Raw genomic sequence first — 27474 nt, 5'->3', positions numbered from 1 at the left:
ATTGAAGTCAACTGACCACATTTCCACTTGAGTCATTTACATCCTGGCACCTCAGGTTGGAATGTATTACTCCCAAGAAACTTTCCTGTCAAAAAGTAATTTCACAAAAGGGCCTGGATTATGCAATGGGATAAAACATTGACCTCTCACCTCTGGGTTGAATCCAGCCCACACTGATGGAATGAAAATTTCATCTGTCTGTTCACTGTTAAGGGCCTACATGAAATGAGTTTGGGCAGTCTCAACCCAATTCATCCAAAGCTGCCTCAAGTTAGGATTTCAACTGGCAGTCTCGGTTAGAGAGACCACAAGGACAACTGATGCAGGAGATGGGAATTCACACCAGAAAGAAAGAACTTAAATTCATATAGGGCCTTTCATAACCTCAGGACATCCCAAAGCTCTTCACAGACAATGAAGTATTTTTAAAGTGTAGTCACAGTTGTAATGTAGGAAAGGCGGTAGCCTATTTAAGCGCAGCAAAGTCCCACAAACAGCAATGAGATTAATGACCAGATAATCTGTTTAAATTATGTTTATTGAGGGATAAAAATTGGCCGGGTTACTGGGAGAACTCCCCTCCTCATCTTCAAATAGTGCCATGGGATCAGGCAGGGCCTCGGTTTAACATCCCATCCAAAAGGCAGCACCTCCAATAGTGCAGCACACCCTCAGTACTGCACTGAAGTGTCAGCCTAGATTATGTGCTCAAGTCCTGAAGTGGGACTATGAACTCACAATCTTCTGACTTAGAGGCCAGGGTGCTACCACTGAGCCATGGCTGACACTAGTCCAGTGGTATAGGGTTAATGTGTATCTTGTTGGAACAGAGTAGAGCAAACTTTACTCTTTATCTAACTAGTGCTGTACCCGACCCAGGAGTGCTCAGTGCTGACACCTTGGGGTAGAAATTGGTTAAGGACCATTTCTCGGTCTATAACCAGCCGTGTGCCGACAGCCAGGAGGTGCGAGACCGGCTTGAATTTGACCCTCAGGCCTCATTATCATTATTTGGGTGAGCTGCCGGCGCCTCCACAGGCAGCTCACCCATTTTTTTAAGATGAACGTTGAGCCGCTTGGGTTGAAGGTAAGTCCCGGGAGGGGAATGGAGCGGCCAGTGGGGCCGATCACGAATGCTGTGGAGTGGGGAGGGGAGCACTTTTGCTTCTCCTGCCTCCACAGCAACAATTTCGGAATTAAAAGAAAATACTTACTTTTCAGTGGAGGCCACAGGGCCACTGAAGAATCCCGAGCTGAGCAGGCCCAGCTCCTGCTCCACTCATCGCCAACCAGTTTCAGCAAGGGGACCTAAAACAGCGTTAGGCTCCTCATTTACATATATAAGGAGCCTAAGGCCTGTTTCAGGTGGCGGCCCGGGACTACTGAAAAATGGGCCCAATAATTTTAGCAGTAGCCCGAATGCACGCACAGATTGGGTGAGGGCCATCACACTGCTAAATTTGTCATCGTTGCACCTGTTTAACGCCTGAAAAACGAACTCACGCATGCCAATTTCTACCCCTCGATATTGTTGGCTGCCCCATTTTTCACATCCCTCACCTGATGATTAACTACATTCACCAATGAATAAAAATAAAAAAATAAATGATATTGCACAGCCAAATGTGGCCTGAATTTTCACCTTGAAGGATAAGTGATATTTTCAGTGTCATGAACTGAAAACTTTGAAACCTAAAGTCCATCTCAGAAAGGTGGTCTCCATCTGACCTGTACCCACAGCAACCCCACTGCCCAGAACAAGGTTCAGGGGAGATTGAAAGTCCAGCAAAAGGTGGGAATAGAATCTGTGTTCCTGTCAGATAATAAGACCCCCATTCAAAAATATGACACCACTTTTACCCCTTCAAAAGAGGGGAGATGAACAGACTGTTTAGATTTAACTACTTTACACAAAGGGTGATGAGTATATGGAACAGAGTGCTCGGGGAGGCAGTGATGATCGATGGTGGCAGTGAATTGAACAGGGAGCTGGACAGATATTGGACGGAGAAAGGTGCTAAGGAGTAAGAGAGATGAAGTAGGGCGTTTTTCAAAATTATGAAACCGTGGACTGCAAAGATATTGCATGTTACTTAAGTTCCTCTGAAAAAAATTACATCCTATAATAGAAAGAAAGAAAGAATTTGCATTTACATAGCTCCTTTCACTACCTCAGGACGTCCCAAAGCGCTTCATAGCTGATGAAGTACATTTGAATGTAGGGAAACATGGCAACCAATTTGCACACAGCAAGATCCCACAAATAGCAATGTGATAAACGACCAGATAATCTGTTTTGGTGATGTTGGTTGAGGGATAAATACTGGCCCGGAAATCACTGTGGCGATATTAGCAGATGAATGCTTAAGCCATTTCCATGCCATTCCTCTGCCGCTATTTTGGCGGTCGCTTTAATCCATTTAAAATAAATGGATTAACGCTTAGCATAAAAGGCACAGAGAAAATCATTTTACAGATGTTATGTAGAAAAGATGTATATTTTTAACAAAACACTGCGCAGGAAACCCAGCACTCAGAGGGTTCAGAGGCCAATGAGTAATTTAGAAAGTACTTTCTGTTCTGTTTACTTTCTTACTAGTCATGGGTGTTTGAAGAGTTGCGTATGAATAAATAATCTCCAAGGAAACACATAAGAAAACAAAAGCCCATTTACAAAACGTTTAGAGATGTACAAATGTACAAGGCTCACGGTAACAGTAGTTCAAAGATCATCTGGAAACATTTTGCGTTCACTTTGCTGATTTCTTCTGTGGTTCCAATTTTCCCCCCTTCCCTCCTGAAGGCATTGACTCTGGCTAGTGGTTGGTTGCACAGGCACTAGTACAATGTAGTGCAATGCCAGAGGAGAGATTCAGTGTGGTTCCTTCACCCCATCTAGTTTAGTGAGAGAAGCCAAAGAAATGTTATTAGGTGATGGGGCTATCCCAGTTTCCATAGAAGAAGTGAATGGAACTATTGACCCTATTTTGTGGGGTAAGGCATAGAATCAATAAGGCAATTTCCATTAGGAGCATGATTGAAATTAGGACCTCACCGTGTGATGGACCGTGGGTGTGGACCTGTGACCCATTATTCTGTGGTGCAATGTCTTGCAGCGTTCCTCAGATCAGCCCCCCCAAGCAAGATTCTTTTTGGGATTGTAGTCCTCAATAAAACATTGATGAAAAAGAGTGCAATAAGAAGGCAGTGGACGGGTGAATAACTAGGCTCTGGAACATGTTTCCTAATGGTGTGGGAAGCCATTACTAATTTACTTTATTATTGAGTTACATTGAGTCTACAGCATAGAAACAGGCAATTTGGCCCAACTGGTCCATGCCAGCTTTTATGTTCCACACGAGCCTCCTCCCTCCCTACTTCATCTATCACTATTGTGTAACCCAAGTGAACAGCCCAAGGCCTGTAATGCAAGGCAGCGCCAAGGATAAAAACAGCAAGATAGCAGATTGAGTTACATCAAATCTACAGCACAGAAACAAGCCATTCGGCCCAACTGGTCTATGGCAGCATTTATGCTCCACACGAGCCTCCTCCCTCCCTACTTCATCTAACCCTAGCAGCATATCCTTCTATTCCTTTCTTCCTCATGTGCTCATCAGCTTCCCCTCAAATGATGTATAAGCACATGATAAATCAGTACTGGGTGACACCAAGCTTGGTTGCTGAATACCTGTGAATTGTAGGAGAAAGGAGAGATGGAGGAAAGTGAGGAATTCCACATTTTTGAGTTTTGGATGAGACGTTAATTTGCTCTCTCAGGTTGACCTAAAAGATCTCATGGCGCTATTTAAAAGAGATGGGGAGTTCTCCTGGTGTCCTTGCCAACATTTATCGCTCAACCAACATCACTAAAACAAATTACCTGGTCATTTTTTCTTTCTTTCCTGGGAAAGAATGATTTAAAGTAGGGAGATGGTCTGATGAATCTCATTTCTAACACAGTGCGTGTGCAGGAAAGGAGAGTTTGTATACAAATCATCGGTTTTGGGCACCCTATTTTAGGAAGAATGTCAAAGTCATAGAGAGGGTATAGAAGAGATTTACTAAGGTAATGGTAATGCCAGAGATGAGGTAGTGAGCCTTTGGCTTAATGGTAGCATTCTCACTTCTGAATCAGAAGGTGCAGAGTTCAAACCCTACTCCTGACAGTCCTGATGAGTGGAGACTGGCACTCTGACTCAGAATTCTGGGTTAACGCACAGCAGGCTACTCGAATCGTATGGGTTGCGGTTCCCCCCCCCCACCTCTTCGTATGGGTTGTGGGAGCCCATTAAACCCTCCTGCTCTATAGGACTGATCACCCTCAGCTGATATGAAGATGGTTACAGCCATGAAAGGAGAATTCACACTGTGGCCTGTTAGACTGTTAACCAGCCTGTGAATCCTTCCACTACTTCACACTTATCTCCAAGTACAAAGATACAATACAACTAGACATTGAGAAGCTTTAGTTATGAGGAAAGACTGGAGAAATGGAGGCTCTTTTCACTGGAACAGAGGAGGTTTAAGAGGAAATCTGACAGAGGTGTTCAAAATTTTGACGGTTTTGATAACTTAAGTTAGGAAAAAATATTTCCACTGATCAGTGAGTTGGTAACCAACACCAAGATCAACACCAAAAGATAAAAGAGAGTGGTTAGGGGCATTTTCTTACTCAGAAGGTTGTTAGGACATGGAGAGCGTAGGTTTCACCTTCGACTGGGCAGTCACCTGGCAGAGCAGATCGCCCGCCCATTTTCATCCCAATTTATTTCGGTAACAGTGGTGGAAGCAGAATTCAGAATAGCTTTTAAAAAGGAAGTAGATAAAGATTTGAAAAATAAAAATTCAAAAGGACGTGGGGAAAGGGCAGGGGAATGGGACAAAGTGGACAGCTCCTCTAGAGCGCAAGCATGGGAGTGATGGCCCGAGTGGCCTTGCTGCAAGATCCTATGATCTATATTGGTTCATACAGGGTTGGAACATCTGTATACATGAATGTACATATGTGACTTTTTTAATGTGAGTTCCTCACCTACTCACAATGCCTCTGACAAGCAGGATGTATATTCCTATCAAGAATCCCTCACACATCAGATTTGGATTTTGCTGGGTCAGTGGATGGGCATCTAATGAGCATGAGGCTGTTGGGCGCCTTTGCCACGACGGTGTGCTCCCATCAGAATGAGGCACGCCTAGGCCGGCCCCACCCCGGGACCCCATGTAATTCCCTCCAGGGGTGTGTAATGGTGGACGATTCAAAATAAAATTCCTTTTTCTTGGGGGGTCCAGGGTGTTTTCATGGCCTGGACTCCCCCAAATGGGACCCATGTGCGCCTCTGTGGAGGCGAGAATGCCTCATCTCTGTCAGCATACCGTCTTCCAGCATTATGTTGGGCCCCTTCTGATCTCCTCTGGTTCTTTTGCCAATCACCTTAAATCTGTGTCCTCTGGTTACTAACCCTCTTGCCAGTGGAAACAGGGAGGGAATTTTAACCTCCTGACGATAGGCAGGAGAGGATTGGGTGGCGGGGGTGGGGGTGGGGTGTTAAATCGGCAAATATGTGAAATCCAACCCCAACATGCCGCGAACACGCCGGCTTCCGTTTTAACCGCGGCGTCTGAGTAACCTGCTCTGGAGAGGCAGTTCTGTCATTATTGTTTGTAAATGGGGCTCCGTTCTTGATATTTTAGCAGCCATTTAAATTTAACGCTGGCTGGCTGGGCGGATTTCCCAGGGCTCTGGAAACCCAGCAGCTAAAGGGAGGTGGGAGCAGTCAGATCCAGCAGGTAAGTGCTTTTTATAGCACTGGTTGTGGGCCAGGAGAAGCAGCAGTGCTACCCCTATTTTTCCCTATTTACTCTATCAAAACCCCTCATAATTTTGAACACCTCTATTAAATCTCCCCTTAACCTTCTCTGCTCAAAGGAGAACAATCCCAGCTTCTCTAGTCTCTCCATATAACTGAGGTCCTCCATCTTAACCCTTCCATGGGAGGAGGGGGGCAGATGCCGACTGGAGACTGGAGAGCAGTGGACATATGATCCTACCTCGCTGTTATGTGCCTCCTGCTGGGCATTTACAGAATGGCACTGTTAGAGGCCTGGGAACAGGTCTCCTGCCTTCCTCTTGGCGTGGGAATGGTGGTTGTCTCTGGAGGGACGCTAAGAAAAACAAAAAAAGAAAAATGTGCTGCAGTGTTAATGGAGAGCTATTTTAGTATTGTCCAGAACCGCTTGTTACAGGGTTGTAGTTAATCTCTCTTTAGTCACATCGGATCATGTGATTAAGGAAACCATTTTGAACACACACAAGTGCCAAATTCTTTTCAGGCTGAGCAAAGAGTCTAGAGTGTGAAAGAAAGACAAAGACTGAGAAGGTAGGGTAGGTTTCCTGAATTATTCTGCTGTCTTTCTATTTGCATAACCACTTGGGCGATTCAAGATACCAGCCGATCATATGGCTAAATATTTCCTCAACGGCCATTAATATAGTTGTGCTTTCTGCGACACTCAGTGCTGTCGGTTGTTTGATTGAGATGCAGGCTGGGTAAGCTGACATAATGAAAGACTGTTGCTTTATCAATAATTGATTGGTGCTCATTGAGACAGGAAAATTGTAATCTCACAGATGGGCTCAACCTGATACTTGATGGAATTTGAAAAACCAGGACGCTGTTCAGATGAATGCAGTTCAAAAAAAAAAAAAATCGCACCCTCGAAAAATGATAAATCAACGTGTAAAATAATAGGGGACCAAATTAGGTGAAACTCTCAGTCTGTCCCATTATGCTCGCTCAAACAGATGAACCTCTTATGGAAATATGGAAACAATTAGCTTGAGGGCTGTCCCTTCAGTATTCCCAGAGAAAGGAGCAGGCTTTATATTTATGAAGCCTGTTGCAATGCTCCTAATGATGCAATTAAACTAGGAGGCAGGAGACTTTGATCTAAATGTGGTAATTTTTACAAAAATATTTCCAAGTGATAGATACTCATAATTCAGAGGATTTAATTGTACTTAATTTGTTTGGACTTTGAATGTGCTTTTAATTAGAGGAGAGATTTGCCTTTATGTTTAAGGCAGGCTGTCAGGGAAAATTAAGAACCAGTTTGCTTTAGCGTTGCTGGTTTTCATCACAGCAGGGACCACAGAACAGAAGGTAGCAGATAATTAGAGTCAGTTTAGGAGCTAAAGTACAGGCTTGAGTCATATTTCAGTGCAAATCTTAAAGACACAGGGTCTCTTTATTGGCCAATGCAAGCTGGGTTTCACAATACTAAGATTTTCACCCGTTGTTCTACCTACAGCGGTACTGAGAATAAATGATAAACCCTACATACAAGGCCCGATTTTATCAACGTGAGCTCATATCAGGAGATCACAGGCGCACTCCCCATGATTTTGCATAGTTTCTCAAAGTGTTCTCCTGGAAGACAAGGCTCCTTACTGGCAGCTTAGTGTAAAGTCAACCCTGTAAAGTATATAAACTGGATTACCCAACTGCTCTCTTAGTTGCCTATTTACATTAAATTACTATGGCTTGGGGCACTTTCAATGGATCAACAACAACTTGCATTTATATAGAGCCTTTAACATAGTAAAACGTCCCAAGGCAGTTCACAGGAGCATTATCAAACAAAATTTGACACTGAGCCACATAAGGAGATATTAGGACCAAAAAGCTTGGTCAAAGAAGTAGGTTTTAAGGAGCATCTTAAAGGAGGAGAGAGAGGTATAGACGCAGAGAGGTTTGGAGAGCCAATTCCAGAGCTTAGGGCCTACAATCCTGAAGCTGTGGTCGCCAATGATGGAGCGAAGGAAATCGGGGATGCATGACGCCAGAATTGGAGGAACACAGAGTTCTCGGAGGATTGTAGGGCTGGAGGAGATTACAGAGATAGGGAGGGAGGAGGCCATGGAGGGATTTGAAGGATCAGTGGATGGATGCATCACATAGTGCCGGATTTAGGCATTAGGACCAAGCAAGTCCCAGGTTCAATCCCTATTCTGTGCTGAGCTGACTGATCTCAGTTAAGACAATGGTAGGGGTACTACAATTTTTTTTTAATATACTTGTTATCAGGATGTGGACAAAGCTGACAAAGGCTACATTTATCTCCCATCCCTAGCTGACTTTAGAAGAGCTCCTAAAGAGAAGGTGGAGGTGGGCCATCGGCTTCATTGATTGTGGATTGCTAGGTCACTTCAGCGGGCATTAGAGTCAACCACTTAGAATGGGATGGAGTCATGTGTAGGTCAAACCAAGTAGGGATGTCAGGATCCCATCCGTGAAGGACACTAGTGAACCAGTTGGGTTCTTACAATAATTTGTCAACTTTCATGGTCCTTTTTTTCTGGTACTAGTCCACAAATTACTAGATCTGTTGAACTCAATTTCACAACTTGCCATGGTTGGATTTGAATTTACGTCCTCCATTTGCTAATCCAGTACCATAATAACAACAATTGGCCTCAGTGTCTCTGGGCTAGGGAAGGGGAAATATATTAGCCCCAGCGTTCTCATTCTTGGTCAGTATGCAATGACTCATGCATGTGTGGACATGGCGCGAGGACAGGAACAAACTCAACTGTAACGTATCTTCCTTAGTCAAGTAGACAACCAACACTAGCAGTCTAGACTTACAATTCAAGAAAGGGCACTTGGGTGAGGTAGTGGGGGCTGATCGGACCAAACATCAACAAGAGTGAGTCTCTCAGGAGAAAGGGAAGAAAATTGGAAGAGGTCAGCTGAAATGTTGAATGTGAGGTGTCACGTGCATTGCCATGTGTAGCTGAATCACTGAGCAGAACACAGAGATAGCCCATTATGCAAGGTTCCATTATGTTTAGAAGTACACATTGTCATCTGCAACTAAGAGTGCATTTACACTGAATGTTTAAGCCTACATTTTCCAAATACAGCCCAGTGCCAGCGCCAATGGGAAAGTTTTGGGCACTGGACCTGGCAATTTCCTGATAAGCACTAATGCTGAAATTGCACTATAAATTTAGAGAAGGAGAAGTTTCCTGCTGCCAGTGAGTACTTGCAAATTATCCCCTTAGACTCGGGGTAAGCGATTTCCTCTTAGCACTGATGCTGAACTTACACTGTAAATTCAGAGTCATTGCCTGATCTGACTCCAGAGCAATGCGGAGTGAGGTTCCCTGGAGTTGGTAGTTTCGCATCGCTTTGCTTTGTCACCACATAGTGTAAATCCAGTGCAATGCCAAACCTGGTGTACAAAGATCCTGGGGGTCTGTGAAAGGTAGGCTGGTTTTAATAGATGAAAACCAGGTGGGTTCTACTATGGGTGGGTGATCTGCTCCATAGATTACTGCCCAGGTGGTGAAAGTAAAAATTTTCCCCCACGTCTCAAAGTGTCTAACTCTCTATGCATATAAACCATGTGATGCTCCTCTTGCACATGAGTTCAGCTCCAGCCTAGATGGATGGGGTGAAAGTTCCTTCTGTCTCTTGGATGTGAGGGTCCTACATGAAATGTGTTTTGGCAGGCTCAGATCAGTTCCCACTAGGTCTGCATCATAAAACTACTCCTAATTTGGCATTCTTGTCCAGAGAGGCTACTGGATGATTGGTGTGGGAAATGGAAAAGCCTCACACAGGCAGGGGGTGCACTTCTGGGAGTTGGGGTAGATTTTTTTCTGGGCCCGGTACTTGGGCCCCAACCGAGAGGCCTGAGGATCGATGGAAATTGGTCCTAGGGCCTCATCAGTTTGCTCAGTGCAAGCTGCCGGCGCTGGTCACTCCTCCTCAGGCAGGCTGCCCAAGCAAAGACATCAATGTCAGGCTGCCTACCTCACTGGCAGCGGCCCTTAGGTAAGTCCCGGGAGGAGGGATATAATGGGGGGAGAAGGCGGGTGAGTAGGGGAGGGCTGATCGCGGCTCCACAGGAAAATTTTTAAAAACAAGTGCCACTTGACATTTGCGTTCACTCACCTTGACCATTCGTGTCAGAACTTTTTCCTGCACTGCATCTACGTATGTGGTGCAATGCTCTTGGCATTCACCTCCAGGGCCACTTCCTCCCACTGCTTCCCCAGCTGGTGTTTGGAGGGTCTCCTGCCACCCTGTGGGTACAGGATGGCTCTCTGTGTGTCCACCTCTTCCACAAGGCCTCCAGGCCGTCATCGGAGAACCTCGGTGCACGCTGTCTTGCAGGCCCAGACTTGTCTTCCTCCACCAATTGTATTGATAATGCACCTCCCCTTTAAGAGGTGCAGGTTGCCTTTAAGTAGCGCTGGCCACGCCCCCATATCGGGCCTCCTGCTGGTGCGTGCAGCCATTCAACAGCGCGGGTAGTGCTGGCTGCACGCAGAAATCATGGAGATGAGCCAGCAGCACGAATCTCACATGCTGCCCGCATATCAACGACCGGACGCAGGTTAATCACGCACCGCGACCCCCACGCCCAGATTCGGGGGTTATCGAATTTAACCCCCGGTGTGTTCACCTACCAGCCCGATGCCTGCCCTGCTCACTACCACCAAATTTTGAAAAAGGGCCCTTCAACAGGCGATAGCCCCTAATTTACATATTTATGAGGACTAACGCCTGTTTTAGCTGTCTGCCCAAGACGCCTTAAAAAAGGGCCCTAAGAATTTAGCAGTGGAACCGATGTCTGCGCAGATTGGACGTAGGCCGTCCCATTGCTAAGTTGATTTGCTTTGCGCCCGTCTTACGCCCGAAAAGCGGGTGCAGCACATACCAATTTCTATCCCCTGGGTGCCTGAAATGGAAAGTGTTCCCTTCTCCAGCTCCAACATCCCTCACCTTGATGAGCACAAAACAACACAAAAAAAAGCAAACAGCGCTGAAGTTCACTCTACTTAATTCCATCAGCACAGCAGAGATCAGGCGAGCAGGTTCAATCTTTCACGCATGGTTAGGTGCAATCGCAGTCAGAGCACATTACACGATTGTTTCCTATTAAGTCTATTAAGATCCTGGATATAAGCCAAACTCCCCCTCCCCTTCCCCTCACACCTTATTGTGGTGATTGAACTTTAATTTAATTTAGCAACTGTTCAATACTTTGAAGAAACAGCAGTCGAATCGATCTCTTTAAAAATGCAGGATTTATTTCCCAACGAATTTAAAGAGCCCAAAAAACTATAAAGCCATGAAATATCAGAACTAATGAGCATCTGCTATTGTGATCAGTACATTGTTTCTGAAAGTGTAATTTTAAAGTGACAAAGTCTTTTAGAAATCATTGAAATTTCTGTTGCAAAGATCGAATGGGCGGCAATCTGACTTTGATACATACCTTGGTACGTGGATCTGATTTTGTGCAGTTGATATTTTCGAGGACAGATTTTTATTTTGATAAGTTATTTTCTCACTTTCTCCCATAATTGAATTTCCTTCATCAGACACCTTCCCCAGCTGAGAGAATGGGTTAGACACAATTACTTTGGACACTAAAAGTAGGGGTCCTGCGTCCTCTGAGATATGGCTGATATAGAAACCGGGGTTCGTTGCCTTCTGTTAGACACGACTGATTTATACACTATACCCTGTGAGAGATGTGACTGATATAGGTACCAGGTGTGAGTGCCCTGTGTGATGTGACTGGTATAAGCACAGGGTATGGGTACACTGTGGGAGATGTGACTGGCACAAGCACTAAGTATGGGTACCCTGAGGGAGATGTGACTGGTATAGACACCAGTTGTGTGCCCTGTGTAAGATGTGACTGATATAGGCACCAGGTGTGGGTACCCTGTGTGAGATATGACTGGTATGGGCTTTGGGTGTGAGCGTCTTATGTGAGATGCGAGCCTAAGATTGGACTCAGTCAAGGTGCCTGTATGAAGAAAGGGAAAATCACTCCTGATTGTCATTCAATGACTCCTGTTGGAAAGTGTCTGCGTGGGGATGTCAGACGGGGGCAGAATTGGGCTCCGCTGTGATTTCCTAAATGTTCAAATAGCCTACCTGATGCTCACTGTCTAGGCTCACACATGAAAAATGGCCGCTTAGGCGGGGTACGGGGCAGCTGACAAGAGTCAGGGAGGGAAGAAAGGAACATGGGAGAGGAGGGGAGAAAGAAACATGAACAGTTTCATTCCGAGCAGGTTGATATCACCCTGCTATTTGCCATAGTGCTGCTTTGTCTTGGATTCTATGACAGTCAATTATATTTTCATCGCCTATTGGAATGACAGCTCAAGCAGACATGACATTACACACTGTGAAGAGTCACTTAACGGCAGATAAATCACAAGCAGCAAGATTCAAATCCATCGGCCCTTTCAGGAGGACAGCAAGTCATTTCCAGCTTTCAATTTATGCACCTTTCACTGAGATTTTTTTTATTAAAAATTATTTTCTGCCTATTTCCAGTATTGTAGAATTTGGGAAAAAACAAAGCTGAGACTTCATGCAGCAAGACTCTGCAGGTAGGTAAAGAATCAGTAATTAGATTACAACATTTCAGTCCAGTGATAATTCTGCGAGTGATATTCTTTTACTAATTTTCTTTTCCCTTTTTTTCTTCCCTCTCCCCGAAAGCATTGAATCATTTTGGAATTTGTTTTCAGACAGATATTCGACCATGGGTACATTTCTGCCCAGTCCAACCCCTGCCCTCACCCGACATGGATCACTGGACAGTAATTAGAGAACCCACACCCAATTCTAGCACCCTTACCACTCCCCCACCTGAGTTCTGCCAACACCACGTGTTTAGTGCCATACTAGGTTCACCGACTCCCGATGCGTGACTCTCATGAGCAACATCCAAATTAAGCTCGCTGGTTTCATTCATGCCGGTCACACAATTAATTTTCCCTCGTGCAGTACACCACTCTTATGAATGAATGACAGTATCTAGTTCATGTACACCATTCAGAGAAATAATGACTTCCATTCATATAGCACTCCTTAAGTACAAAGAGACATCTCTGAGCATTTTCCAGTTAGCGAGGGGACACTAAGCAGGGGAGAGGGGGAAAGGGGGCAAAAGCACAGTTGAGAGGAGAGTCTTATGGCAGGGAAGGAGGTGGAAATAGGGAGATATTGAGGGAAGGAATTCCAGAGGAAGGAGGAAGGGACTGCTGAAGGAAGGACTGCTAATGATGGGGTGGAAGAAGTGGAATTATCAGTTGTAATTCAATAATACTTCACTCATTTAATTAAAATGAAGAATCTTTCCCGTATAATAACCAGCAGTAATCTATTCTCTCATTTGAAAAAGACTAAACCTCAACAGGTTGTGAAGAGTGACTTCCTAACATCTGGTGACAGATCAGACAAGTTCCCATGATGTTAGCCATGCAGGTATAACTATTGCCACAGGGAAACACTCAGTGTGTCTCTTCCAGATAGTCCTGTGCACTTTACAGACCATTAGTGCCGACGGGTCCCATCAGGCATCTGTCTGTCATCAGGGCCTCTTGGGGAGTCTTCTGCTCTTTAAAGATGCAGGTCCTGGAGTCTGCCTGATCGCTATCTTAAGTGGTAAGAAGTTAGCTCTTAAAATCCCTCTATCTGTTCCGACTGGCAAGGTGAAAATGAAGCAAAAAAAATAGGCTGTGCACCCAGATCAACTTGTGGCACAGATTTGTTATGGTAGATATTGATCCTGGCCCTCCTGCTGTCCCCACCCCCTAAAATGAAATGGCAGGTATTTAATTCTTTCCCTAATGTTAAGCCCTGCTTTCTTGAAGGCGACGGCCTTCACTACCTCACCCCTAAGCAACCGTTCTCTGTGTAGGCGTGTAGACAGCGAGTGCTGATGGGCTGTTCGACCTAGAAGAGCATCACAGTCAGGCCTTCAGCTTAGTTTTCCACCAGGAGTGACTGGAAAATAAGAACATAAGAACATAAGAAATAGGAGCAGGGGTAGGCCAATCGGCCCCTCGAGCCTGCTCCGCCATTCAATAAGATCATGGCTGATCTGATCCTAACCTCAAATCTAAATTCATGTCCAATTTCCTGCCCGCTCCCCGTAACCCCTAATTCCCTTTACTTCTAGGAAACTGTCTATTTCTGTTTTAAATTTATTTAATGATGTAGCTTCCACAGCTTCCTGGGGCAGCAAATTCCACAGACCCACTTCACCCTCTGAGTGAAGAAGTTTCTCCTCATCTCAGTTTTGAAAGAGCAGCCTCTTATTCTAAGGTTATGCCCCCTAGTTCTAGTTTCACCCATCCTTGGGAACATCCTTACCGCATCCACCCGATCAAGCCCCTTCACAATCTTATATGTTTCAATAAGATCGCCTCTCATTCTTCTGAACTCCAACGAGTAGAGTCCCAATCTACTCAACCTCTCCTCATATGTCCGCCCCCTCATCCCCAGGATTAACCGAGTGAACCTTCTTTGTACTGCCTCGAGAACAAGTATGTCTTTTCTTAAGTACGGAGACCAAAACTGTATGCAGTATTCCAGGTGAGTTGCAGGAACCCTGGCCGATATGTTTTCTCTTTCTTATCCCAGGGGCACTGAAATCATCTGTGGCTCCCCTACCATTGCCCCAGCTGCGATCAGCTAATTTAGCACAGATTAGGGATTGAACCTGGGATCTTTCTTGCTTATATGCCAGTGTATTCATCCACTATATCACTGGGGGTGGTAGTCATAAGGTATTTATATCTATTTCAGATGTCACTGCTCAATGCCATAGCTAACGTGGTCTCATTCTTCCAAGTGTAGTTATTGTAGTTTTGTAGGCAAATATGGCAGCCAATTTTGTACTCAGCAAGCTCCCGCTGACAGCAAATGAATGAATAGACAGATAATCTGTTTTAGGTGCTGCTTGACAGAGGAACGTTGCACAGGACACCAGGAGAACTCCCTGCTCTTCTTCAAAAAGTGCCAGGAGATCTTGTACATCCACCCAAACAGAAAGATAGAGCCTCGGTTTAACATCTCATCCAAAGAACGCCACCGACAATTCAGCACTCCCCCTTTATAGCATTGAAGTGTCAACTTATATTATGCATTCAGGTCTTGGAGTAGGACTTATAACCCACAGCCTCCTGACTCAGAAGCAAGAGTGCTATTAACAGAGCCAAGATGACGTTTAAGATGTGTCAAGCTCATTGCTGGCCCAGTGAAGAGCATGTCATTACATTACCTGATCTTTGTGGGGGAGGAAGGTGTCACATAGTGGTCTGTGTTATCATGACTACCCTTCAACCTCTCAAATACCTGAACCTAAGGACTTCAGAAGCTGAAGCCAACCAACTCAGATACTCGCTCTTGGTTAACACATGCAAATGACCAGGAAAATGTTTCCAAAAGGAGAAAAGCGGCTATTGCTTAAACTTTGAACCAATAGTTACAAATATAGTTTCAAAGAAGGTTAAGGGAAGATTTAATAGAGGTGTTGAAAATTATGAAGGGTTTTGATAGACTGGATAAGGAGAAACTGTTCCACTGGCAGGAGGGTCAGTAACTAGAGGATACAGATTTAAGATAATTGGCAAAAAAGCAAGGAGAGAGAGGAGGAAAATTTTTTTTACTCAGCGAGTTGTTATGATCTGGAATGCGCTGCCTAAAAGGGCAGAGGAAGCAGATTCAATAGTAACTTTCAAAAGGCAATTGGATAAATACTTAAAAAGGAAAAATTTGCAGGGCTACGGGAAAAGAGCAGAGGAGTGGGAATGATTGGTAGCTCTTTCAGAGAGCCGGCACAGGCATGATGGGCCGAATGGCCTCCTTCTGTGCTGTATGATTCTATGAAATATACCGATAGCCATGTTGTTATATGTTGCATACCTAATCTTTTCATTTCTCATTACAGAGTTCAGAAGCAGCCAAGCAAGAAGACACATCATGAAGCAAGGTTGTCAAAGTATGGAACTGCTTTCCTTTAGTCAATTGTTCCATTTACTATAATCACAGTTTTTCCTGTGTATTGCAATGTCAGCAGCTAATGAGAACTTTTTTGGTGGCAAGCAGTACACTCCAGCTGACGACTGCCAATTCACTCATGTCCAGTACTGTATAGCCAGTGTACGTGTTGTTGTCAACTCCTCCACATTTACCACATACACCAGATAAACACTAAGAATTCTCTCAGATATGGAACTGGAATAGCTGGAGTGTATTTAAGTGGTAACTCCTAAGTGTACATGCTGTAAATTGAGTAAGTTATGCACATAGAGAGGCTGATGTAGAAGACTAGAGAAGCTTCATTAGGGATAAAGAAACAATTCATTTGTTTAAGAACTAAATTATAAAAAGAAGTTTTTTTTTCCATCTAAAATGCTCTGCCCTATTGGAGTGCAGTTGCCATTTGGGAGAATAACGGATTTATCTATAGTTTGAGACAGTAGGAGAGTTACCTGGAGTTTGGGTCGGTAGGAGAGTTACCTACAGTTTGGGACAGTAGGAGAGTTACCTACAGTTTGGGACAGTAGAGGAGTTCTCTACAGTTTGGAACAGTAGAGGAGTTACCTACAGTTTGGGACGGTAAAAGAGGTACCTACAGCTTGGGATAGTAGGGGAGTTACTTACAGTTTGGGACAGCAGGGGAGTTACTTACAGTTTGGGTCAGTAGGAGAGTTACCTACAGTTTGGGACAGCAGGGGAGCTACCTATAGTTTGGGTCAGTAGGAGAGTTACCTACAGTTTGGGACAGCAGGGGAGTCACCTACAGTTTGGGACAGTGGTTGAGTTCTCTATATTTTGGGTCAGCAGGAGTGTTACTTACAGTTTGGGTCAGTAAGAGAGTTACCTACGGTTTGGGTCAATAGGGGAGTTACCTACAGTTTGGGACAGTAAGAGAGTTACCTACGGTTTGGGTCAATAGGGGAGTTACCTATGGTTTGGGACAGTAGGAGAGTTACCTACAGTTTGGGTCAATAGGGGAGTTACCTACAGTTTGGGTCAATAGGGGAGTTACCTACGGATTGGGACAGTAGGTGAGTTCTCTACAGTTTGGGACAATAGGGGAGTTACCTGGAGTTTGGGACAGTAGAGGAGTTACCTGGAGTTTGGGACAGTAGAGGATCTACCTGGGGTTTGGGACAGTCAGGGAATTGCCTCGACTTTGGGACACTATGGGAGTTACTTGGAGTTTGGGACGCTACAGGAGTTACCTGAAGTTTTAGACAGTCGGAGAGTTACCTGGAGTTTCAGACAGTCGGAGAGTTACCTGGAGTTTGGGACAGTCGGGGAGTTGCCTGGAGTTTGGGACACTACGGGAGTTACCTGGAGTTTGGGACAGTAGAGGAGTTACCTAGAGTTTGGGACAGTCAGGGAGTTGCCTGGAGTTTGGGACACTACGAGAGTTACCTGGAATTTGGGACAGTAGAGGAGTTTTCTTTTTCTGACACTAGTACTTTTGTTCCTATCACAGAGTAGAAACTCTCTTCAATTCTCTGTGCCATTGAAATTTATTGGAGTGGAGTGACAACTATAACAAGCTTAAAGAAATAGATTAATGTAGAAAAATTGTAGGAAAGAAACCAACAATTAAAATGAAAAGTTAGCCACCTCAACATCCTTTTCACATGCCCTGTTTTGTGTGGAATCGCATGGAGCACTGTTTAAAAAATAGACCCAGTGCCTCTGAATGATTGTCATCCTGTGCTGAACAGAAAAGCCACATTAGACATTCCCTGCAATATATGGTATCTGACATCTCTTATAGGTGAAATCCAGCTTACTCATTTTTAATGGTTGAGCATAAATCTTTTAAATAATACATCAATAAATAGTTAATAGAATAATAGAAACTTTATAAATATTTAAATATAAATATGCGTGGGAACTATAAAGTACCAGTAAACTGAAATATAACTGTATGTTAGATGGTTCCTATCCCATCAGCATCTTTAAATGTAAAGATATTTCACCACATTGCATGGTTTTAAATTATTCTGATCCATTTTCCATACGTTTATTTTTATTTTTTAATGGACAAAACATTAAACTATTGACCTTCCATCTGTAGGATCTGGGTTCAAATCCAATCTAGACTAATGAGATGGATGTCTCTCCCGTCTGCTGGCTGTAAGGCTTCTATGTGAAATGGGTGCTAGACAGTTTTTAAAAATTCATTCTTGGGATGTGGGCATCGCTGGCAAGGCTGGCTTTATTGCTCATCCCTAGTTGCCTTTGTGAAGGTGGTGGCGGGCCTTCTTCTTGAACCACTGCAGTCCGTGTAGTGAAGGTGCTCCAACAATGCTATTTGGCATGAAGTTCCAGGATTTTGACCCAGTGACAATGAAGTAATGGCAATATATGTCCAAGTTGGGATGACGTATAACTTGGAGGGGAACTTGGAGGTGATGGTGTTCCCATGTACCTGCTGCCCTTGTAGTGGAGGTTGCAGGTTTGGGAGGTGCTACCGAAGAAGCTTTGGCGAGTTGCTGCAATGCATCCTGTAGATAGTATACACTGCAGCCACTGTGCGCCAGTGGTGGAGGGAGTGGATGTTTAAGCCATTTGATGGGGTGTTGATCAAGCGGACTGCTTTGTCCTGGATACAGTGGAGGCTCTTGAGTGTTGTTGGAACTGCACTCATCCAGGCAAGAGGAGAGTACTCCATCACATTCCTGACTTGTGCCTTGGAGGTGGTAGAGAAGCTTTGGGGAGTCAGGAGGTGAGCTATTTGCCACAGAATACCCAGCCTCTGACCTGCTGTAGTAACCACAGCATTTATGAGGCTGGCCCAGTTCTGTTTCTGGTCAGTGGTGACCCCCAGGATGCTGATGGTGGGGGACTCGGCAATGATAATGCCATTGAATGTCAAGTGGAGTGGGTATACTCTCTCTTGTTGGAGTTGGTCATTGCCTGACAGTTGTGTGGCATGAATGTTACTTGCGTTTTAATCCAATGCCTGGTTGTTGTGGGTCCACAGCACAAAGCAGTCCCTAATTTGGTGATCTCACACGCAGAGGCCACAGGATGGCTACGTGGGAAAAAGAAAAATGTCACACTGGTGCATTAGGGAGTGCTTTTCTGAGGTTGGGACTGATGCACGTTGAAGGGGCCGAGCAGAGGGAGATTTACTCTGCATTTAGCTGTGTTGTACCTGACCTGCAAGTGCTTGATGCTGACCGTAGGTGCCAGAATTGGAAAGTGTTACATACCCCAGCATTAGCACTCCCCACAAAAATATATGCAAAACATCAAATCATTAAACAATTAGCCTTCCAGTTGGGATGGATGTTTCATTAACCCTCAGAATTGTCCTTGGAGAATACAGAAATTTTACCTGTTCAAAATACTATACTTGTGTTTTACAGTACTAAGTCAATAGACCTGATTGAACTTTGAGAAATCTAATTCCTGGTCTGCTGGTATATCCAGGGAAATGAGTGACTCCCTGGGCTGGACAGTTTGGTAAGTTTCTAGCTGGCACACTGACGATGAAACACTAATATTACAGTAATAACATGACTCTCAAATATCAGGATTATCATTATTACTGTAACTTTCACCATCACCTACAAAAACACTTAAAAAAGCAACTTTAATTAACATCTTTAAACATTAATTTTTTTCACTCTCCGTTCAATTTTCACCTATTCTCTCTTCTTTCCTGATCAATCACTTTTTTAATATATTACTTCACTTTAATTTAATTTTCTTTACCCTTTTTATTCTTGATTTTCCTAAAAACTCAAATTTTACGCCCTGCATTTATCTTCTCAATTTCCTCTATATACACCATTTTGGCTCAGAGGTCACATTCTCACCCCTTAACAGAGGGATGTGGGTTCGGGTCCCACTCAAGGACTTGAGCAAAGCGCCTAAGCTGACAGTCCATTGCAGTGTTGAGTGAGTGCAGCCTTTTTGGAGATTTAATTCATTCTTGGGATGTGAGCATCGTTCGCAAGACTGGCATTTATTGCCCATCTCTAGGTGCCCTGATATAATGGAGTGGCTTTAGAGGACAGTTAAGAGTCAACCATGTTGGTGCGAGACTGGAATCACATATAGACCAGATCGTGTAAGGACGGCAGGTTTCCTTCCTTAAAGGGCATTAGTGAACCAGTTGAGTTTTTACAACAATCCGACAGCTTCATGGTCACTTTTACAGATACCAGCTTTTTATCTCCAGATTTTTTTAAAACTGAGTTCACATTCTCAAACTGTCATGTTGGGATTTGAACTCATGTTCTTCTGGATTAATATTCTAAGCCACTGGATTACTAGCCCAATAACATAATCACTATGCTATCATACCTTGTGCATCGCTCCAATAAGATGCTAACCAAGGTCCTGTTTAGCTGGACATAAAAGATTCCAAGGGGCTATCAGAGAAGAGCAGGGAGCTCTTTTGGTGTCATGACCAACATTTCTCCCTCAACCAAAAGAAAATGAAATGGTCATTAACTGCTTGTGGGACCTTGCTGTGTGAAAGCTTGCCTGCCTGAATAACAATAACGACTACACTTCAAAAGTAATTCATTGACGGTGAAATGCTTTGGGATGTCCTGTGGATGCCAAGGTGCTATATAAATGCAAGTTCTTTCTTCCTTCCTCTTGCTGCCCATTTTGGAGGTGGGAGCAACTTTAAGAAAATAGATTTTGATTTGCTAAAAACAGACTGCCACGGTGATTATTTTAACCAATCAAAAGCTGGAACAGTGTGCATGCTCACTGGTGCACTCTTGCACATCAGAACAGGAAAGGATACAGACAAATGAGTCCACTGGAATAAAGCCTGCAGAGTACAAAGGGTTAAACACAGAGGTAACCACTATTTACTGAACCAGGGATGCCTCTGCACATATTACACTGTGAGAATTGCTGTGGGCTGACCCTTTGGGATCCCAGCACAGATTCTCCATCACATCTGTGTGCTGAGGGGACACCAGGGACAGTGAAATACTGGTCCACAATACACTTGCCTCCAGGCACATCCTGTTGTTATGCTATCTAATACCATAAAAACTAGCAGGGGCGAGGGGATGGGGTGCTGCTAATAAACTAGCTCTTTTCACTGCTGTGTTTATCGTCATTTCAAAGTATTGCTTATGCAGGGCACCACTTCCCCCCCCACCCCTCCCATGACAATAAATAAATGCATCACCTGATGTGGTACTAAGACATACAGACTAGGAAGGTTTCAGGTTCCAGTTTCAAAACCTGGTCTGTGATGAGTCAGTCAATCTCAGTCAAGAAGTAGCAATAAGTCTCAGTATCTCTAGGTTAGAGGGGATCCTACCACCGATCACTATCCAGTAACCCCTGCTGGAAAGTTGATATGTGGGTGATGGGTCTGTGACATGCACCTCCCCCCACACCTCCCAATGCTCACAATTCATCTCCAGCCACACGAATGAAGAATGTTGACTCCAATCTGGGGAGGGATCAGGAAGCTGCCAGTACATCTGGAATTGTACTTCAATATGAGTGAGTGCATTTGGGAAGAGTGGCAGAAAAGGAGAAAAACCAAAGTCAATGTAAGACCCGTTCTTCCCACCTGAAGTTCCTAAACCCTTCCACCTCTCCACCTTTCTCTTCTCCTTTAAAAACCTGCTCAAAACTCATCTCTTTGGTCAGACTTTTGGTCCTCTCTCCTCTATCTTTCCTGTCCTGGCTTGATATCTGTTCTCCTCACACTTATCTGTGAAGTGTAAACAATTTTACAACACCAGGTTATAGTCCAGCAATTTTATTTTAAATTCACAAGCTTTCGGAGACTTCCTCCTTCCTCAGGTAAATGTTTACCTGAGGAAGGAGGAAGTCTCCGAAAGCTTGTGAATTTAAAATAAAATTGCTGGACTATAACTTGGTGTTGTAAAATTGTTTACAATTGTCAACCCCAGTCCATCACCGGCATCTCCAGATCTTATCTGTGAAGCACCTTGGGTTGTTTTTTAATTAAAGGCATTATGTAAATATGAGTTGCTGTTGTAGTGATTTTCAATGGTTCAGTTCAATCTCTGGTGTCAAGATACTACGTATAAAAAAAGAAGAAAGACTTGCATTTTTATAGTGTCTTTCACAACCTCAGGACATCCCAAAGCATTTTACAGCCAATTAAGTACTTTTTTTTTGAAGTGTAATCACTGTTGTAATGTAGGAAACGTGGCAGCCAATTTGCGCACAGCAAAGTCCCACAAACAGCAATGAGGAAATGACCAAATAACCTGTTTTAGTGATATTGTTTGAGGGATAAATATTGGCCAGGACACCAAGGAGAACTCCCCTGCTCTTCAAAATAGTACCCTGGGATCTTTTATGTCCACCTGAGAGGGAAGACAGGGCCTTGGTTTAACATTTTGTCCGAAAGATGGCACCATCCACCAGTGCAGCACTCCCTCCTTACTGCATTGAAGTGTCAGCCCAGATTTTGTGCTCAAGTCACTGGAGTGGAACTTAAACCCACAACCTTCTGACTCAGAGGCAGGAGTGCTACCAAGCGAGCCACTGCTGACACCATATAGTTCACGTCAAACCAACTAAACATAATTCAAGGACCTAATTATGATCAATAACTTAATAATAAAGTATGTGATTACTCAGAATTTGCTTTATAAAATAAAAATTCCTTGCATTCATATAGCACGTTACTATGTTAACAAACATGTCACAGTGGTTCACACAATTAATTACTTTTTAAAGAGCAGTGACTTGTTCTATAAACGTAGCGGCCATCCTGTACCATTAATGCCCCACAAACAGCAACAAGCTAAACGACAAGTTAATCTGCTTATATTGATAGGGCTGGTTGCCAATGGGATCTTTAATGTCCACCTGAACAGGCGGATGGAGCCTCATCTCATCTGAAGCGTTGCATCTCCTGATATTGCTCATCCCCTTCAGGAGTGCCAGGTTAGTTTATAAATGCTTTAGATGATTTGAAAAGCATTGAAGTTTGTTTGAAACTACAAGGTCTCAGTTCTGAAAGGGTTAATGGAGTTTATTCTCCTGCATTGTCTGGGTTCAACACATAACTGGGATATAGTGCTGTTGTCCTTCGTCCTTCTATCTCAGCATGTAAAACTACCATTAATAAAGCAACTGGCCTTCATGCACTAAGCAGAAACACATTTATCAAGAGACCAATGAACTGTGTTGCACAGCTAAGATACATTACAGAGAATGGATTTTCCTTTACAGGCTCTTGATAGCATTTGATGACATTAGACTGCGCGTACTGCACGATCCAGTTTAATTATACATATGGCCGACTTGAAGGTGAGGGTACCGAGTGCAAAAAGCACCACAAAGAAAGAAAGCGATGCATGCATTACCAAAGAGTTTCATTTGTATTCCATCAAAAACTGATCTAGAAGTCTAGACAGTCCAGTGACATTATATTTACTTAACTCTGTGTGATGTGACTGCCATTAGCTGTTTTGAAAATGTAAACCATTTTAAACACTACGGCTGGATTTTTGATACAGAGACATAATACATGTTGAAAACATCTTTCAGCTGCTTAAGAAACTTGTATGTTTAAAAGTTAAGATAATTCTGTTTTGTAACATTCAAAGTGTTATTTGTGGAGTGAGTGATAGTCTTTATTTAATCTCCATCAAAACTCTTCTCAGCTCTCTCTATCTTACCCAATTACTATGTCAATACTCCTCTGATCTTCCCTCTCCTGCTCATTGTAACTTGCAAATACACTGTACCACATATCCTTCCTCCTTCTTGCAGCCTCACTGTGTCAAAATCAACACTCAGCACACAGTCTCCTATTCTAACTTCCTCTTTCCCAGACCTCAAACTACGGAACTCCTCAGCTCCTTCAATATTCCCTTCTTCCTACAACCGACAGTTTTTCAAAATCCAAACATTGCTTTCTGATTTATCCCATCCTTTTTCCAACTCCTTTTAACCTTGTTGATGTGATCCTTGACATGCCACCTGAGTTTCTCAAGGAAAATAATATGCTTTTTCTTGGGTATCTTGGCCTCTGTTGCATTTTTTAAAACCTCTTCAACCTCTTATTTTGACTTTCATATCTAAGAGTCAATTCCAACTCCCTGTACCTTCAAGAGTGCCTATCCTTACCTTGACATCTAGGAAAGCATTTGATAACATGTCCAGGGGAACAAACAGCAAACCCTTTTTGGTGATTGCTTTTAGGTACTGGACTATCTTATGCCTCCATAAGTTCTCACTTCAGTCTTTGAAAATGGTGGATCGCCACACCAGATCTCACGTTTAAGTTTAAAATATCAAGCAAATTTATTGGACAATGTACAAACAAATAATATAATAATGATATAATAGTTATATATTTAAAGAAGGGAGCCTTTTATCTAACTCCTCAAGTAGACAAAACAATAAGAGTTACAATCTAACACGAAGCTATTCTTTAATAGACACTTTTTATAAACTTAGTCTTTTTCATTTTTACAATCTTTTCTGACTGCAGGAGTTAGCTGGTTATCTTTTCTGGTGAAGTTTCTACCTTCTGATAACTCAGTTCAATGAACAGATCCAGTCACTTAAATACCTGTTCACCAGTTGCCATGGCTTGTTTGGATTTTTCAGAACTGACAGTCAGATTGAAAATAATTGGCTGTCATGCATTTAACTGAACAAATCACATCGTCTGTGTTTGTTCGAAGTTAGCTTGGTTCCTCTGCTCAGCCTCCAGTTAAAAATCCAGTTTGAACTGACCTTGCAACATATATATCAAAATAAGCTCCGTACAGAAGTCGGAACAGCAGTCCCTTTTTAAAGAAAAAACTGCTTATATACAGTGACTGAATTAAACAGAAGAGCTACTAATTAAAACTGGACCAAATATGTAATTTTTGTCACAGGTTTATAGCGGAGCGCCATCTACACCTGTCTGAAAGGACACAACCTCAAATCTGAAGACAGTTTGCCACTCCAATCCACTCCATTTTGGGTTTTCTAGGCCACAATGATGGATGGAAGCCCTCTATAACAACAGCAACAATAACTTGCATTTATATAGCACCTTTAATGTAGTAAAACTTCACAGGAGTGTTATCAAACAAAATTTGACACCGAGCCACATAAGGAGATATTAGGACAGGTGACCAAAAAAAGAGGTAGGTTTTAAGGAGTGCCTTGAAGGAGGAGAGAGAGGTAGAGAGGCTGAGAGGTTTAGGGAGGGAAATCCAGAGCTTAGGGCCTAGGCAGCTGAAGGTATGGCTGCCAATGGTGGAGCGATTAAAATCGGGGATGCGCAAGAGGCCAGAATTATGACTGCATTGGGGAGGAGAATAAAAGTGACTTTGGGTGCCAAGCCCAACCTAAATCAGAGTTCCTGTCGACCGATTAGGCATTGCCATTGATGGTGGCCATGGGACTCTGACTGTTCCCAAAGAGGAATGGGTAGAGGTGAGAGGTGTTTGGAAAGGAAAAGAGCAGTAAACATCATTCTCTCTACATCATGAATTCTACAGTACATCTTATATCTTTCTGTCCTACCCTTTTCTCTTCCTTACATCCTCACTATGTTAAAATCAAGGCTCATCTCCGGCTCTAACTCATTCTTTCCCAGAACTTCAAATCTATGGAACTCCTTATTTACCTTTCTCCTACAAAATACAAATGTGGCATCATCAAACTATTAGTTATTGATCTTTCTCATCTCTTCTACTTCCTTGAGACAATCCATCCTGTTAATGTCCCAGAGATCCCATCAGTGCAATTCCCTCACATGATCTTACTGAGTAGGGCAAATACTCTGACCTCCACCCAAAATGATGGCACAGCTTTTCCATTCACCTATTCACAGTCCATCCAAGACTGGTGATCTCACCTTCTAGAGGAGTCTTGTGAAAATACCACTGAGGGCTGGAAATGAAAGTCAGATTTCTGAGAATGGACTTCTGCCCTCTAGTCTTGTCACTGCTGGACTGTAAGCATTGCTAGGAATGATTTCAGAATCAGTCAGCATATCGTCACTTAATATTATCAGCCCATCAAACACTTAGATTTTAAATCAATTGGCAATTTATTTGATAATCATTTCCAAACATTTAAAAAATAATCACTCAGGATCATTGACAATTCTAGATCATTAACATCAATTTAGACAAATTAATTAAAGAAACTTGTTTTACTAAACTAATCACCTGTAAACCAATGAGTTTAGTAAAATAAATCCTTTGTATTTTCGATGAGGAAAAAAGTTACAAATATATTAAATTAAAATTTTTTGGTTTAGTAAAATTTGGTGATAAAATTTGTTGACACCTATTGTAATCTGAGTAACACTGCGGACCTTCTTAATTCCACTTTCGATTTTTATCTTTTGTGTGAACTGGGGGAATCTCAGTGCTGGGGAACAGAGGACTTTCCATTCTGAGCACTCTAGTGTCAGCATAAAGCATAAAGCAAATCCAGGTCAGGTACAGCAGTTAGATGCAGAGTAAAGCTCGTTTTACAGTGTCCCAACAGTGCACCTAGCCGCAACCTCAGAAGATCATACATACTGCACCAATGTGACATTTAAGAAATTTCCCACACCACGTCTTCCCTGACTGAGATGGTCAATTTGGTGCCAAACTTGGGACAATTTTGTTCTGTGTTCATTTGCCCACTAAGCACTGGACTGAAACTGTTCAAGGGCATTTCAAACAGAATCCTTATAGCCAACATTCAGAGAGGACTTTCATCCCATCTGTCTGGACTGGATGCAAAGCTCAGAGGTGAAAAACCAGTGTCTAACCCGCTTTTTTCTACTTCTTATCCCAGTTTTATTTGGTCTGAAAATACTTCGGCCTGGAAATTCAGGCGTGTGGGGGACGCAGGGTGCGTGCTCTGTGCCTGAATGGTAAGTTTTAAGGCACCTCCGATGTTGGGTCTCGGGATAAGGGACATACTGACCAAGGCCACTGGTTTTCATCTTTCATGGAAGAGCAGATGGAATTGGCATTGTGATCTTCCAAACATTCCAAAAAGTCCCAGGATCCCAAGTCAACCTCTGCGCTTTTCTACCTCTCCTCCTTTAAGACACTCCTTAAAACCGACCTCTTTGACCAAGCTTTTGATCATTTGACATTCAATTATTTTAAGCCAATGGCATTGATCCTGCCCTCTTCTAAACAGGATGATAATTGGAATAGACTCAATATATTGGCCAAACAAGGGCAGACCTGTGCTGTGGGCACAATGGCTTTCGATTGACAAGTCATGAATTGACCAAACTGATCCTCTCTCTCTCTCTCTCTCTCTCTCTCATTTGCCTCTTGGCTTGCTTCCCTTCACACGGCACTCTTGCGCATCCCCGATTTTCATTGCTCCACCATTGGCAGCCGTGCCTTCAGCTGCCTAGGCCCTAAGCTCTGGAATTCCCTCCCTAAACCTCTCTGCCTCTCTACCTCTCTCTCCTCCTTTAAGACGCTCCTTAAAACTGACCTCTTTGACTAAGTTTTTGATCATCTGTCCTAATATCTGCTTATGTGGCTCGGTGTCAAATTTTGCTTGATAATCGCTTCTGTGAAGCGCCTTGGGATGTTTTACTACGTTAAAGGCACTATATAAATGCAAGCTATTGTTGTTGTTTCCTTCTTTGTTTCTCCCTTTCTCGCTGCACAGG

At 43.3% G+C, this 27474-nt stretch overlaps 1 long non-coding RNA gene across 8 annotated transcripts in view; it reads left to right on the top strand.

The window, feature by feature from the left end:
• The window catches only part of LOC137300970 (uncharacterized), a 92823-nt gene that overhangs the window by 42213 nt on the left and 23136 nt on the right, over positions 1 to 27474 (top strand). For 6 of the 8 annotated variants that reach the window (XR_010958199.1, XR_010958200.1, XR_010958204.1 and 3 more), the window contains 4 exons: positions 12372 to 12427; positions 15778 to 15828; positions 19232 to 19328; positions 22663 to 22772. This is a non-coding gene — a long non-coding RNA (uncharacterized lncRNA). The remainder of the gene's footprint in view (positions 1 to 12371; positions 12428 to 15777; positions 15829 to 19231; positions 19329 to 22662; positions 22773 to 27474) is intronic. The other 2 variants (XR_010958203.1, XR_010958201.1) reach the window with 1 other exon arrangement.

The sequence above is a fragment of the Heptranchias perlo genome, chromosome 32 (genome assembly GCF_035084215.1).
Source record: "Heptranchias perlo isolate sHepPer1 chromosome 32, sHepPer1.hap1, whole genome shotgun sequence".
Classification (NCBI taxonomy): domain Eukaryota; kingdom Metazoa; phylum Chordata; class Chondrichthyes; order Hexanchiformes; family Hexanchidae; genus Heptranchias; species Heptranchias perlo.
The sequence above is the reverse complement of the archived record's forward strand: the minus strand, read 5'-3'. Positions and strand labels throughout refer to the sequence as shown.